The sequence below is a fragment of the Homarus americanus genome, unplaced genomic scaffold, assembly GCF_018991925.1.
Source record: "Homarus americanus isolate GMGI-L3 unplaced genomic scaffold, GMGI_Hamer_2.0 scaffold24523, whole genome shotgun sequence".
Lineage (NCBI taxonomy): Eukaryota > Metazoa > Arthropoda > Malacostraca > Decapoda > Nephropidae > Homarus > Homarus americanus.
The window spans coordinates 3,052,448-3,067,904 of record NW_024744357.1 but is presented as its reverse complement, the minus strand read 5'-3'; positions in this window follow the sequence as shown (position 1 = coordinate 3,067,904).

Here is a 15,457-nt window from a genome sequence, read left to right as displayed (position 1 = left end):
CAAGGGTTAACGCAGACGACAAAAATATTCCTAGGAAACCGGAAAACAGACAACGAATATATTCCATAAATGGACCAAACGAATGAGAATAATATAACGCGAAAACCGAGAACATAATAAAAAAAAATTAACATCTCCTGAAGAGTGAGAAAAAACTCAAATTAAATATGTAAGTTGTAATAAAATTTATAGTCGGGAATCTCTCTCTCCTCCTCTCTCTCTCTCTCTCTCTCTCTCTCTCTCTCTCTCTCTCTCTCTCTCTCCATTTATAGACGCTGCACACGTCACACAAAACTACTAACCAAACCAAGATACGTGAACGTGTATATTACAAGAGAATAAAGTCCACAATGTAACATGTCTCCTTAACTAACAACTGTAACACGTCTCGTTAACTAACAACTATAAGACGTCTCCTTAACTAACTATTACAAGACGTCTCTTTAACTAACTATGACACGTCTCACTGATAAATAAGACGGGTAGTTTTACATTGTTTTCCATCTTCCGGGCAGCAGTAAACCACATTTTTGTCTTTATCATAATGTCTCACCCATTGTTAAGTACTTCTGATGGCATTGTAGACTGGTTCCAATTTCAGTAAAATAGGAACCCTCGGGCATTTCAGAGACAAAGTCGGGAAACCTACTTTTCTAAAGGATTAAAATTTGCTGAAACTATTTCTTAAATTTGACAAGCTTGATCATGACCCAATTTCCCATGACAATCAATAGAAAAAATATGGCTGATGTGAAGAATGAAAATTAAGAATTTCGTTACTCTCAGAGCAAAAAAAAAATTGCTGTGGCACTCAATTGGCTCTTTGTCTGCAAACAAACTCAATCAGAGTTTGATAAAGGGAACTTTGTAGTGAAGCGGTCAAACCAGTTGTTTAGACAAGTGGATCCTGATCAACAAAGCCAAGAAAGGCTGAACAGCACTGGGAAGAAAGGTGGTGGTATCATCGGCATCACAAAGAAAAACATCAGCCTTGAGCAGATGGGCCCTCTCTTACAACCTCCGATCTCATCTCGCCAGTGAAACCAAATATGTGTATGGAATAGGGTCAGATGATGCCTTCTCACACAATGAATGCAACCAAGCGAGACAGAAACATGACTTACAAGATGAAGATAACCTACTGACAACATTGCAGGACTTCAAACTGGTCTCAGTGGATGCTTCTCCAAGTTTCCAAAACATTGCCACAAAGGATATTGTTACAAAGAAAGACCTCCTGATGGCTCATCAGAAAGGACAAGAGCAACTGATCGCATTTGTAACAAACAGGTGAAGTTCAGTGAAACCTGACCCAGGAACGAACCTCGGACCTTTTTTTCTCTCTATGAAGTGGAACAAAAGAAATCCACAACTAGCCCACAGAAAGTCATCAAAGCAGTCAGAAAGCTCCTTCAACGTCTGATTACTGTCAGGAGAGAAATATCATTCCCGAAGATATACTGAAACATGAGGTCAAGTCCGTCCCTCTAGCCATTGCAGAAATGAATGGTGATCTCCGGTCAGGCTCAAAGGCGCTTCTGTCAGAGGTACTGATTGGCAAAACACCTTGCCCGCCAAGCCTGAAAGCAACTGACCTTGGTGAAGATGCAACACTCATCATTGATGGTCAGGCTCTCGTGATAGCTATTGGGAAACGACAGAACAACAGAACATTGGGGATTTGGCAGATGTATTCGTTGCATCTGTCTTGAAGAGTGGAGCTTCATTCAGCCGCATAGACGTGATCTTTGACAGGTATTATGAAACTTCAATCAACAGTGGCACCAGAAAAAGAAGGCGGAAAGAGCAGTACCAGTGAGAAGAAAGATGCAGAACAGGGATGTGCAACTTCCACCAAAATGGAAGAGTTTTATTGCCCTTGCAGAGAATAAGACTGATTTGGCAGCATTCATGACTCAACAGCTGATTCTGTAAGCACTACGCAACAAGACTATTTGGTGGGTTTAGCAATCAGGAGAAGGTGGAATCCTCAAATCCTGACTTGTCACTGAAGACCTAGAAGCCCGTCATGAAAAGGCCGACACTCGAATAATTTATACTGCGTGAGGAGCCGATCATTAAGCATTGTTGTTACTGCTCGGGACATTATCGTCTTGGTCACCCTTCTAGCACATTTTAGTAAGGTGCCGTGCTCGAAAGTATGGATGAAGTCCGGGACATCCAAGAACAGAAAATACATCCTAATCCACTCCATTACAGCTCAACTTCATAACAGTATGTTGAGTACATTGCCTGCATTTCATGCCCTGACAGGCTTTGACACTACATCCGTTTTGGCTGGTCACACCAAAGATTCCTGTTGGAATGTCTTCAAGGAGCATCAGAATCTCTTACAATTACTTGGTAAAGGTGATCTCTGTGAGAAAGCAGTCCACTATGCCGAAGAGTTCATTTGCAGTCTACAAGTGTGGTGTAGCTACATCAGTGGACAGGGCACGCTCCATTCTTTTTGGCCGAGCCCACGCCTTGGAAACCCTCCCACCAACAAGTAATGCTCTGTCTTTCCACATAAAGCGTGCACACTACCAAGCATCCATTTGGCAATAAGCTGACATGCAGTATCCCATGCTGCCCCCTCTTGAGACGATGGGATGGAGATGAGATGATGGCTTGCTTGTCCCTGTTTTCAAGTCCCTGCCTTCAGTGCCAGACTCCTGCACGGAGCTCATCAGCTGCAAATGCACCAAACAGTGCACAAGTGTTCATTGTAAATATAACACGTCAAAGCTAGTGTGTACAACTGCATGTAACTGTAGCACAAGTGACGAAATATGCAGGAACATTTGAAAGACAATTTAATTCTGTTCTACTATTTGAATGTTCACTTTCATTATTATTTTATATTGCCTCAGTTTCATTTTCATTTCATAGTGTTTTTTTATATCAGCAGTTTCTGGATAAATGTCTAAAAATAGTGAAAAGACATTTGGTTACTTATGTATGTGAATACTGTCTCCGCATGATTCAATTTCGAGAGTTTATAATCAGAATATGATCCAAATTTTCCAATAATACAAAGAACAGTTTATGCTAAAGGTATAATTTCTGAGAGTGTATGAAAGCGTTATATTGCCTCTACTGATCTGTGTCAAAATTTCCCTTTCTATACGGTAGCCATTTTCAATATATAACTTTAACTCCAAATCAGTGCAATATTTAGCTTGTCATATTCCAGAAATTAACTCAGCGCACCAAAATCCTCCAGAAAAAAATATTTGACAACTGTGTCTCAGATTTGCCGACCTCTCCTAAAATAAGCTGAAATCTCAAATAGAGAATCAGTCTATTGTGTTGTAAAGACGTTTCTCAGTTTGGTGACTACTGTACAGTTTCCTGGGTCTGCTGTTGAAAAAGTGATTTAGTGATTTCTAGTGTGTTTGGCATGCTTTAATATATTGTAATGGATTAAGTTATACACCTAGTTTGATGTCTTCTGGGATCAAATGGTACAGTAGCACAAAGCTCACGGGCGCGAGTAGACGTGGACCTACCCAAGAGAGCTCGTTACAGTAATGGAGATATTATAGAGCCAGCCGAATTAATGCGAATATTATAGAGCCAATTAATGTAATGGGAAAACAAGAGCCAATTATCATAAAGAGTATATAATGGTCCCGGTGTCCAATAAGCCAAATAACTACTCTAGGTTTATAAAATATGGATATTTTTTCATCTACTTGTACTCCTATCCTCTCTCTCTCTCTCTCTCTCTCTCTCTCCATTATATATAATGTTTCAAAAGATGAAAGGAGTCAGCATATAGTTACGATCACCGTAATAAAACTATTTACTGTAGCTTAACTGATCAAACCTTTCTAACCTAACCTAATTTTGTCATCGTTTGGTTATACTATGATAGTAAGAGATATCTAAAACAAACAGTTGAATTTGAACCTGCATGAACTAATTTCCATTAAGTTATAACAATAAAAATATATATTCTTCCTGAGAAAAATGTCTGTTACTTTTTAATCTTTAATTGGACGATTATTTTTATTTACTGTTTTAATTAACTTTTATCATGTTTTAATTAAGATTGTCCAGTGTTTTAACTGTGTAACGTTAGGCTTTTATCGTTACCATTTAACACTCTTCTATTAATTAAATTATACACGGCACGGTTAGCTATATTTTTAGTTGCAATAAAGTCTATTTTACTATACTGACACTTTAGCCAGAAATATATAGATGCTTGTTTACGCCTTTATGATTTTATATATACATTACGACTGTGTTTTCAAAGCTCAAGTTTATTACTGATAAATAAATAAATAAATAAATAAATAAATAAATCACACTCCATTCTTAACTACAGTAGCTGGGGTGGATATACAAGAGTATTAGCCATTTATCCGGGTTTGTTTGCTTTAACCCGGCGCCATCATATTCCCATTAGTTGAACTGGCTCCATTGTGTTTCCATTACTTTATATAACAGAGTAGTATTTTATCTATATTAACTGTATTTTTTATATTCTATTTATTTTCATTGGTAAAATAGTTTTCCCATTAGTTTGATTGACTGCGGCATCCCATTATATGACCATTATTGGAGCTGGATCCCTTTAAATGGCCATTATTTAAGGACAAATTGACCCATTATCTCCAGGTCGTCTCGCTGACTACTTGATTGTCTCCCAAGTTAGTGGTTCTCTTGTCTCTCTCTCTCTCTCGCTTTCGTTGTATGTTCGTAATCTCTCATTCCATCTCTGTTGGTTTCTCAGTCTCATTTTTGCTATCTCTCATTTTGTAGGACTGTATTTGTCTCTTTCTTCCTGTCTCTCTTTGCAAGTTTTCTGTGTCTCTCTCTCTCTCTTCATCTCTCTCTCTCTGGAGGTGTGTCTATCTATCTTTTCTTTCACTCTATTAATTCATAGTGTCTCTTACTTCCTCAGCCTCACTCTCTCCCTCCCCCTTCCCCTAATATATCTTTGCTCTTTCTTCAGCTACTTAAGTGTGTTTGTCTCCTTCTTTATCACTCTATCTGGTCTCTATGTCTCATTCTTTTATACTTTCTCTTTCTCCCCAAATACGACGCCAACAAAATATTATATAATTTCTATAGCCAGCTACCAAACAGGGAGGTACTACCGTCTGGGAAGATATTGGAAGCATAATGTGTTGTCTAATGGTAGACCCTGCTGCCATATGGCATCACGAAAATTGTGACCAAGTCCCAGGTTGCTGATCTGACTTTCTGCCTCATTTACACACAATTGTCGGGTCTCAATTGTTTCTCTTACATGACAACACAACATACATATAGCGTTTCTCACTGTTGATTTTTTTTCATTCTTGCATTTCTTTGTGTTTATTATTATCACAGTGTTATTATTATTATTTCCATTAATATTTAATTTTACTTTTTATTATAAATTTTATTTACTATGAATTATTATTATTATTATTACATTTTCGCCCCCCAGGCCCTCATGTGGGTCAGTGACCTGTGCCCGGGTGGGCTAATCCCAGTAAAAAAAAAAAAAAGAACACCCTCAACCACAAACAACTTTACCACTCCCTTCTCGGCTCGTTAACGCTCTTCTCAATTAATCCTAAAATTATATTAATCAGTCTAATTTTACCTGTCTCGACCGCCGTTAAATGAGGCTCTTGAATATCATTTAAGTTTTAGGCAGCCAAGGATAGGATATATTCTTATGGCTTTCTGGTTTGTTTACTTTAGGTGTTCGTGTACAAAAGATTTGATGACTCTGGTTACGTGTTATCTTAGAAAATGGAACTATGTATGCATTTTATTCTCTATCTATTTAGGTTTACTTCTGTTTGTAGACGCTGATTTATTAAGATACTACTGAACTTCGGAGGCCTAACGGATACATCGCTCACATTATGACACGATATCAGGGCACCCCAGTCCAGCCGGCTATAAACGGGTGCCTAATGTTACAGGGCCTAATGTAATTTATAGTGTGGTATATCCGAATTGCCTCTGGGACCTACTTTCTGGGATGATTTTAAAAATGAAGAAAATTTTAGAATATCTTTCAAAGACTTTTAATGGTATCACTGTAACATTACTCTCACAAACACACACAAAAAGGTTTTATAATACAATAAACCAAGCTAAAAGCATTCCCTAACAACATCAAGACGGCAGAGGTAAAAAGAACACAGTTCTGAAGGTGCTCGCAAATAATGCTAATAACAGGAGTAAACTGAATAATATTATTATTAATACTTATAATAAGTTGAGAGATTTAATTACCCAAATTTCAATATTGTTAAGGAAATGAAATTTCATTATTTTATTTTTTATGTTTCCGGCGGCCTGAGGAGAATATCCTTTACAATACTCCAGAGAAACATTTTTTTAGGTTATACTCAGAGGTGTCACACCTGATACTAATGTGTGATCACTTAAAAAAAATGTATTGTAGATTTAATTATGAAAGGTAGATACCATTTATTCCAGCATCTTTGACGTCACCAGAGGAAAAGCTGATTGTCATCACCCAACAAATAAATCATATTTCATAATTTCAAATTCCGTTTGATAAAGATTATCTTAATACAATGATCTATGTCATGAGCACTTACATAATTGGCATACATAAATTAAAATAACTATTTCATTATTTGGTTCTTATAAAAAATAAGTTCTGAGTATAAAAAAAATATGTAACATGGATCAACTGCTGGAGACATTGCAGGTGGTCGCTGATACACAATCAGAGAGTTGCATTAAACATTTTTTTTCGTTTATTTACTACCCTACAATAAGCACTCCAAGACTTTTGTTATTGAGGCGCCGTAATACATAATAACATCGACACGTTGCTGACCAACAGTGACCGCAGGTGTCGTGACCGCAGGTGTCGTGACCTCTTAGTGTTTTATGGATGTACTCGTATAAAATAATACAATACTGAAAACGGGTTTAATGTTTTATCATTTACAACAAGTGTTTACACGTTAGGGGCCCTGGGCACGTGACTACTGTGCCTAATAGGCAGGTGTGTGCCCTAGTGCCTTAATGTCTCTTCTAATCCTTGTTTAATTTATATTAAATTCATATTATTTAAATATATTTAAATACATATTTGACCTGAAATCACAAGCAGATTATTCTCCCCAAACTAACGTATGCGTCACCAGCCTGGTCGTCTTCTCTCAACTCTATCCAACAATGTCGGCTAGAGAAGGTACAGAAAAGGGCCTGCAGAATCATGCTCGGTGCAGACTACTCCGGCTACAACAACGCTCTCTCCACCATGGAAATGCCATCCCTCAGTGACCTCCACCACAAAGCACTAGCAAGGTTTGGCAGTGGACTACTGCACCATCCTAGTCATTGCCATCTCCTGCCACCGGAAGTCCCCCGCCCACCTCGCGCAGTCCGCCACTACAACAAAATTCAGTCCATAAGAGCCCGCACTGATAGATATAAGAATAGAACCATCCCATCTATTGTTAAAATAATAAACAACGCCTTATTTATGTACTGTACAGCCCTGTAAATGTATTCAACGCATATCATTATGTCTAACTCAAATCTAAGTTTGTATAATTTCAGCCACTGGCTGCAACTCTATTAATAAACCGTTTATTATTATTATTATTATTATTATTATTATTATTAAATGTGATTAGTGCTATACAAACAGATGAAAACATGAATGTAAACAAGTACAACCCTTCACCGATGGTCTCTATATAACATGTAACTTCAGCCTTAAAGTTCAGTGTCTTGGAAATTGTCGCCGAATTTGTGTGCACCATACTGTACTGTACACCAACTTAAAACTTAAGATAATTTTGGTATGAATTTCTGGCAACCTTACCGTAATGATTCGAGACTGAGCCAAAGGTTTCATAAAGCAGGGGTTTCCTTTCGCAGATTAATATCAAATAAACCTTGATAAATCAGAAATTAAAACTGGCAGAGTTTTTACCACTGGGCTTCACGGTAACTGTTGGTAATAATGTGTAAAAATGTCGACTGGCTCATCTGTGGAGTTGTGTCTGCTCTCCTGGCTTGTATACTGCTATGGCTTTAAATGCTCAACATTGCATAGGCATTTTTTTTTATGCTAATGTTTGGAAAATCAAAACTCGTCTTGTAATTTAGGAAATGACGTATTGGAAACAGAACCAGATGCACTGTGGCCATCAGACCACCCACCCCTCGCAGGTCGACGCCTTCCCCCAGTTATCAGTGGTCTACATCGAAATTTCTCAACATTGTTCTATTCATTTATCACTCATTCCTTACCTCACCATCCTGCTCGACAGTGGCCATAGGTGTCCATGTCCAGCCTACACTCCGTTATTCTGGGTAGCACTGAACTATCTTGGCTCCCATAGTAGCTTACCAGCAAACTGTGTTCCTGCCAGAGGTGAACAGATTAATCGTTTGGATAAGCCATCCCGAGCCCTAACTCTCGTCTGTAGACAATGAATGCTCTGTCTGCCCACACGGGGATACCTGCTCCTGTGTACTTGGCAAAACACATCAGTTGTTTTTAAAGCTTAATCAACGATTATCTCTGTGTGTGTGTGTGTGTGTGTGTGTGTGTGTGTGTGTGTGTGTGTGTGTGTGTTGCGCTAGGGATAATCATTGTGTGTTAACATGGCACAAGTTTACACCTGTGGTAGCGACAAACAGTTAGGCAAAGAAGTTATTGATTTTGCTATGTATGTGTCTCTGTCCGGCCTGTGTGTCTATGTGGACAGGTTTTAATCAAACTTGGCACATAGGTTAGATGACGGCCATAAAGCTGATCCAATACTTGGGGGAAAGTAAGGTTAATGTGTTCACCTGTGGGGAGAAGAGAGGGCGGGAGGCAACCTTTATTGGCGACTCTAATATGTCATAAGAAGTTTAGTTATACCAAATGTACAGTATTATCACATACATACTTTAGCCCTACAACCACGTCACCACAACAACCTATTCCCTCAAACAGTATTATGTGTTAAACACTGAGGAGTGATCCCGTCACTGACCTTCATGTTATATTCATAACATATGAAAATGCTCCTCTGAGGCAACTTTCAGAAGATGTTGTTGTTTTAGGTGTATGAGAGTTGTTTTGCTTTATACTGTTATGTAGTTTATGTGCCGTTTTAGCTTCAGAACAAACTTCCCAGTAATCACATCTGGAGACATGATGAGACAACAGGAAGTGTGATGAAATAAAGTATATCAAAACACTTTTACATACATAAAACACCTGTTCCTCTCTATTAATGAGGTGTTCCTGCTAGATACATCCTACCCCATCAACACCAAGTGTCTCCATTGCTGCTGAGGTGTTTTCGTGAATATAAATTCTATTGATTAATACTAAGAAGTTAGGTTAGGTTAAACGTTAAAAATACCGTATTAATAAGGCACAACGCCCAACCCAGGCTCAAGTGTTCCACCGTGTTAGCTGACTCAGTGTCCCCGATATAAGATACTCCTCACCTCGGAAATGATTATCAGCCTTTAAGAAAATATTGCTATGTGAAATCTTGCAGCCTCTTCCCTTTAATTTAATTTGCATGCTAAGCACGACGGTGGGCCCAGGAGGAAGTGAAGGAGGAGAAAAGCTGGGGTGGGGGACGTGAGAGGTGTTGGGGGGGTGTGGTGTGGGGTTCGTATGAAGGAAAGGATGATAAAAGTGATGGAAGGAATTGGGGGTGAGCGAGAGGAGAGGGAGGGAGGGGACAGAAAGAGGAGGAGCATGACACAGAGAGAAAGGGGGACTGAGAGAGAGAGGGGACAGGCTGTAGTGAGTGGGGGGCAGTGACATGTTGGGTGCAAGGTTGGTAGGTGTGTGAGGAGCCGGTGCTGGGGAGTGGGGTGCTGGAAGACCTGGTGGTGGTGGTGGCACACTAACGAGGATGGTGGTGGTGGTGGTGGTGGCACACTAACGAGGATGGTGGTGGTGGTGGTGATGGCGGACTAACGAGGATGGTGGTGGTGGTGGTGGCAGACTAACGAGGATGGTGGTGGTGGGGGCAGACTAACGGGATGGTGGTGGTGGTGGTGGCAGGCTGGCAGGAGAATACAAGGTGTGTTATCACAGTGGGTATTATATTTTAGTAATGGGTGAGGTGAGGGTGACAGTATGAGGGTAGTGGCCACAGGAGTGAGGGGTGATGACTGGAGTATAAGAGTAGTGGCCACAGGAGTGGGGTGATGACAGGAGTATAAGGTAGGGGCAACAGGAGTGGGGAGTGATGACAGGAGCATAAGAGTAGTGGCCACAGGAGGGGTGATGACAGGAGTATAAGGGTAGGGGCAACAGGGTGGGTGATGACAGGAGTATAAGGTAGGGGCAACAGGAGTGAGGGTGATGACAGGAGTATAAGAGTAGTGGCCACAGGAGTAAGGGTGATGACAGGAGTATAAGGGTAGGGGCAACAGGAGTAAGGGTGATGACAGGAGTATAAGAGTAGTGGCCACAGGAGTGAGGGTGATGACTGGAGTATAAGAGTAGTATTACAGGAGTAAGGGTGATGACAGGAGTATAAGGGTAGGGGCAACAGGAGTAAGGGTGATGACAGGAGTATAAGGGTAGGGGCCACAGGAGTAAGGGTGATGACAGGAGTATAATAGTAGTGGCCACAGGAGTAAGGGTGATGACAGGAGTATAAGAGTAGTGGCCACAGGAGTAAGGGTGATGACAGGAGTATAAGAGTAGTGGCCACAGGAGTAAGGGTGATGACAGAGGTAATAATGGTGGAATATAATGGGGCAGTGTCTGGGGTGATGTGTAAGGGTAGTGCAGCTGACAGGTGGAGAGAATGAGAGGACTGTGAAGTACACGTGGAGCAGCAGGATGGGGATGCAGTGGTCGGAAGGAGGAGACTAATTTGAGAGCCCAAAATCGCCGTTGTGTTTTTATATAAATATTTGCGTAAGTACGATCCTTTATATACAGTCATGAGAAGGTTCTAAAAACTTATGATAATGAAGACCAAAATAATGGCATTCCTTTAGGTGTTATTAATGGAGATAGTTTATTAACCCATTGTCTCTCTCTCTCTGTTGAATAAAATCGTCTGATGTTAGCTAAAAATAAAAGAGTTAAAAGTGGCTTCCCTTAGTGGAGAAGTTAATAACATCAGTGTAACTATTTTTAATGATCTTTCTTCTTTAACACGTATATTAAAGATACTGTACTTGCTGAATTTTAAGGCCAATATATACATAACCGACAAACCTTAAAAATAACAGTAGTTCATATTTATTGCATATCTTCAACTTTTTTAAAACCATCTAAGGTAAAGTAAAACTTCTAAACCTTGACCGTTCTCTTACGTGTATGACAATTCGATTTTTTTGCCCGATGTTACTAATGAAGGAGTTTCATGGTAACTCTTCTCTCTCTTCTTCACCTTTATCTCTTGTTATTCTTCTCTACATAAATCATTTATCCATTTACAGAACCGTGAAAAGTCTGATTGAAATTTACGTACGAGAGAGAGATAGTTTACACTACATTACCTTAATTATATAGCCTGAACGTATAGCTATATTCTCTGACCTTACAATGTTCCTCTTTAAAATTAAATTCTGGAAATTGTGAAGTTTTTGAAGGAAATATTAATATTACATTATATCAGACAACATTATGATTTCAATCGAGTGGTCAATTATTCATACTCAAAAATTTAATCCCTCCAAATTATTCAAGAAATTGATATGACTTTAAAATTTATGAACATGGTGTAGTTCAGCATTTTCCTCTTCATTTATAAATTCTCCTATATAATCGGCATTATCCGCTAATCTGAATCAATATTCCATTTAAACATACTCTGTGTTTTAAACTTACAGATAATTATATATTCAAACCTTTGGTAAGTTGTGGTATTATCATTTTAATTTGTGGGATTAGTTCACGTGGAAAACAAATTGTTATCTCTTGAATTAACGAATGTGGTTATAGTGTTATGTGGAAAACTGTTTTATATCTGTAAGTAAAGTTTTTCGTGTATGACAGAGAGAATAAACTGTATGTGTGTTGATTTATTCTGGACGTTGTTTCGTGGTGCCATGTTAAATTATCCTGTGTTGTTTTGTCAAGTTCTGCTGCGTTTATATTTAGTTTGTTATAATGGTGCTTTATTTTGTCTCAGTTTCTTTGTTTAGTCGTGTTCTTGTGTTTTATTTTGTATATTGTTATATCACTGTGCCACTTTGTTTTGCCATTAACTTTGTCTTATTCTGACGTGTTTGTGTTTTTCCCTCGTTCGTGTGATTTTTTTGTGTAAAATGAAAAATAGCGAACTTGATGTTATTTATCCAAACATCTTTCAGAGGTGATATATATATATATATATATATATATATATATATATATATATATATATATATATATATATATATATATATATATATATATGTGATATCCAGAAATTTCAGAGTAATTTCAAATGCCCCGCCATGAGTGATACTGAGCGTTCAAGGTCATCTGAGGGGAGGGAGCGCTGCCTGCTCGTAGCGAGAGATTGCGGAACTAGGCCTATATGATATTAAATATGATTTACCGAATTAATAATGATGCGATTCATGAAGTTAAGGGACTATTATTGAATTTGAAATTATTATAGATCGTTTAGCAGTCTGAATAATGTTACGGGTGTCCCAAGGAGTTATTAGTTAGGCGGAAAATATATCACGTAGGCCCAAGCTAGCGCCTTGGGGAGACGCGACGCTGGCTAGGCCCAGTCCCGGAGAGCAGTCACACAGACAAGACGTTCCGCGCGTCCATCAGAAATAGTCACGTGGCCTAGTCACCTGTGCTGCGCTATTGCAGTATAACAAGTAAGTCTCATTCGATCTCAGACAGGGTTAGATAGGGCAGTGGTAAAGTTAACTAGAGCTAACAGTGAGTTCATTTCAGGGTTTCCGTCAGAACCCACTTGATTGGAGTTGATTGGAGTTGACCGGAGTTGACTGAGTTGACCGGAGTTTGACTGCGAGAGATTGACTGCCGTTTGAGACTGCCGTTGATGATTGAGGGTGGCGACTGTCGCCATTGGACCGATCAGAGTAGGCCTGTCACTGTTTAGCGGGGTACCAAAGGATCTCTTGAGGGAATCTAGCCGTCTGGGTGCCCAGCGGACGTCGGCTCACAACACCACATGTCCAGAGCCGCTTAGTGAAACCCTCTTGCTAACGGGAAGCTAAAGCTCCTCTCAACTGCACAGGGTCTGATTGGCTCACTCTCTTCCTGCCCATGGACGCACTGGGAGTACACTGGGGCTATCTGAGTATATTAATGGTCACACACTGAGACCGTGAGTCTAGGATTCTAGGAGATACCTAGAGGAACATTTTATCTTCCTTATTACGGGTGTAGTTAACACCATTCCTCAGACTGATATTATCTTGACGTGTGTAGTTTAATATTTCTTAAATAATTCTGATAGTAGTGTTTTTTTTAATGTTTGTGCCATTAAGTGGAACCAGAGTGATACTGTGATTTGATTCTTTTAATGCCTCTAATTGTTCTTCATAATTCTGATCTCAGGTATAACCTTGTTCCCCAGAGTAGTGGTTAGGTTAGGTTAGGAAGTGTACATCTGTTGGGGTGCTATAATTTTGTTGAAAGCCCTTAAGGCCTATTCATTGTAGAGTAGTTAATTTCTTATTTTTTAATACCATTTCCTACGTGACTGATATTATTTTGTGAAAGCCCTTAAGAGGCCTGTTTCATGTGTGCAAGCAACATTTCTTAATACTTCAAATTTATTGTTGCCTGTGTTTCTAATAATTTCTATGTCATTTATAACTTTTATTCCCCAGAGTAGTGGTTTAAGTTTAAGTTAAGAGGTGCGCATATTGGTGTACCATTATTTGATTGTGTTTGTAGTGTTGGAGGGAATATAAGTGTCTAAATTTTACAGTGTGTCTCATTCATCCCAGTCACAGACGCTATCCTTCCACGGGTCACGGACAGTTCATTTTGTGTAGTAGATTTAAGTGTTCTTGTGCTGGTTCGGGATTTTTCTCAAAGGGGCACTTCCACTGCCTTTACCATCTATTAAATTTTAATAAACCCCAAGTCAAGTGAGAAATTAAAGTCCAGCAAATTCCGACCGGTTACAAATGGTAGCAGAGCGTAGTTTTTAATGTCGTGACTGATAGTACTGTGGTTGGGATAATGAACGCCATCATGTGTTGGTTAGCAATGGTAGGGATTGAACTCGCACTGATGCTCATCCTTGTGGCCGGACTGAGTTGGTTAGGCTTGACAATAGAGATGTGTATGAGGAGGAAGAGAGACGGCCGCGGGACCTTGGTACAGCTGAGAGAGGAGTTCGGAGACCTAAAGAGGGATTATCAAGCACAGGTAAACAGGTTCAAGTGGGAGTCTCAGGCACACATTCAACGGTTCAGGGAGGAAACAAGGGGTGAATGTCAGGCACACGTCCAGCAGTCAAGGAAGTGTGAGGTCCAAGTGGGAAATATAGGGGTACGTAAGTAGTTCAGAGAGGTTGATCGAGCCCTCCAGCTGAGAGACAAGATGAAGCCGACCGATTACAGTTTAGGGTGCATGGTAATGAGAAAAGGCAGGTTGTAGGGGGTGAGTTGGAGGAGTTGTGAGTAGGGCAGAGGGGATTGGAGAGATGGTTAGGTCAGAGATGTGCGTTGAGTAGTGGTTGCTGTCATGAGCGGGATTGAGTTGCTGTCATGAGCGGGATTGAGAGTACGGTTGTAATGTCCAGGGCCTCACTAATATGGGCTGGTACATTGTCAGAGGGTTGGTCTGCCGGCATGAGGTTCGGAGACGTGGACTGAGTATTGTTTTGACACTGGTTCCTCTTAGCTCAAGGGCCAGGCAAAAGGAGAGCATGTTTGTTTTGGACTGAGTATTGTTTTGACACTGGTTCCTCTTAGCTCAAGGGCCAGGCAAAGGAGAGCATGTTGGAGATGGACTGAGTATTTTTTTTTGACACTGGTTCCTCTTAGCTCAAGGGCCAGGCAAAAGGAGAGCATGTTTGTTTTGGACTGTGTATTTTTTTTTGACATTGGTTCTCTAGTTAAGGGCCAGGCAAAAGGGGAGCGTGATGTTCTGGTTGGTATTGAGTTGGGCTAGGAAGAAATGGAGTTGCTAGCTGCGAGTGGAATAGTACAGAGTTGAAGGTGGGTTTTAAGTTGTTCTCTCAGCACATGAGGGCAGTGCTGTCTTTTTTAGGGGGGTCGAGTGTTAGCGGGAGAGAAAAGGAGAGAAGAGAAGACGGGAATGCTGCATTTAGCAAAAGGGGTGAGGTGCAGTCCTTAGAACAAAATTTTAGGGGGGTCGTATGCATGTTTTCTCAGCACATGAGGACAGTGCTGTCTTTTTTTTAGGGGGGTCGATTGTAATATCCAGAAATTTCAGAGTAATTTCAAATGCCCCGCCATGAGTGATACTGAGCGTTCAAGGTCATCTGAGGGGAGGGAGCGCTGCCTGCTCATAGCGAGAGATTGC